The sequence below is a fragment of the Microtus ochrogaster genome, linkage group LG3 (genome assembly GCF_000317375.1).
Source record: "Microtus ochrogaster isolate Prairie Vole_2 linkage group LG3, MicOch1.0, whole genome shotgun sequence".
Classification (NCBI taxonomy): Eukaryota; Metazoa; Chordata; class Mammalia; order Rodentia; family Cricetidae; genus Microtus; species Microtus ochrogaster.
Window position 1 is genome coordinate 28,139,129 of NC_022029.1, and position 1,894 is coordinate 28,141,022.

Below are 1,894 nucleotides of genomic sequence, written 5' to 3' on the forward strand. Positions count from 1 at the left end.
TAACAGAAGCACCTGAGTGTGGACCCTCACTGGAAGAACTGTTCTAATTTTCTTGACTGATGTGGGATGACCCGCCCACCCCACTTGTGGGTGGCACCTGCTGGTTCAGATGAAAGGGATATGGCAGAAGGAAGAACATCTTGCCTTTTGCTCACTTGTCTATCCATCTTGTCACCTAGTTCTGTTGTCCTGTTGCAATTGATGTTTACTTCACAGATATCAGATCTAGTGTTTCCAAACTTTGATTGTGTGTTGGGGCCAGCCGACCTGTCGAACAGTACCTGAATAGGGGAGAGAGGATTATGAAAGAGACAAAAGACAAGAGATGAAATCGGAAGGGTCTCAGTGAATACTGCAGAAGCTCTGAATTTATTCCTCATAACACTTTTATAGCAAGAAGGGGATGGAAAAAGACTTCCTTACCATGGGTCAAGGAACAAACAAGCCTAATCACCTCCTTAAAACATCTAGTAACCTTGTCTTTGGCCAAGCATCCTTTTTTTTTTTTTTGCCTTAAGGAGCAAGACATCTGAGACCATGCCTTTGGCCAAGCATCTTGTTAATTGGCCTTGAGGAGGAAGAACAAGCTTGAACTCTTTGACCTTAAGTCAAGATAGAATGGAGTCCCTGTGATCTCCCACAGTTGTGACTAAGGACACAGGGTAGTTCAGGAAACTTCTAGGCTCATTGTGCCAGATGGGGATGGCTGAAGCCCATCCACCCATCCGCTAACCACCCACAGACCCTCCACCCCCTCACCCAACTACCAACCCCGAATGCTATGGCTCCAGCCTTAAGGACCTGGGAATGACCACGTTATCAGCTCCCTGGTCATTCTGCCTTCATCACTACTTTAAAGCCGACTTAATTCCATTTCTCTAGAGAAGCCTGTTGGATACAGTGTCCTTTTAAGGTTGAACTGTTTTAAGATTGCTTTCAGAATAGCAAATGATAACTTTTTCTTTTTACTCCTAAGCAGGATACATATGTTTGTTTAGAAGTTTGTTTAGTTTCTGTTGTATGGGTTGGATTTTTTAAACAACGGGACATGAAAACAGACATCTGATCATCAAGGCTTTGCTCACTGATGGAAGGAAATTACAATGAAGAGGACTAACCTTGGCTTGAGAATACCGGATAAGGTTGAAAGTGATGGGTATTAGTGTACCACGCTTTTTCTTTTGGACCACCAACCAGCTCCCAAATCGTTGCTATTAGTTTTGAATGCTTGGCCTAGCTTAGGCATGTTTCTGGCTAGCTCTTTTAATTTAACCATTTTCTCTTTATTTACCATTTGCTTCAGGGCTTATTACCTTTCTTATTTCTGTATACCCTATTTTCACTGCTTCTCTATGTCTGTCTATCTGGCATCTCTCTCATTTTCTCCTTCTTCCTTTCATTCTTTTTCTCCCGTGGCTAGCTTTCTCCTTTTTATTCTTTCTGCTAGCCCTGCCTATCCTTTCTTCTTTATAGCTATTGGCTGTTCAGCTCTTCTTAAGCCAAACAGGCGCCTTAGGCAAGGTGAAACAAATGCAACACGTCTTTACATGATTCAACAAATGCAGCGTAAACAAAAGGGACACACTTTACTCAGTGAAAGTCATATCCTGCAGCATAAACAAACGGAGCACATCTTTGCCCGGTTAATATTCCACAGCACATCAGTATCTAACGAGGTGAGTGATTTGATGTGGGAATGACTCCAGAGGTAGGATGTTAGTGTAATGTATGTCTTAGTCACTGTCCTATTGCTGTAAAGAGACACCATGACCAACGCAATTCTTATAAAAAGAGCACTTAATTGTGGGCTTGCTTACAGTTTCAGGGGTCACTCCATTGTCAACATGGCAGGGAGCCTGGTGGCATGCAGACAGACGGGATGCTGGAAGAGTAA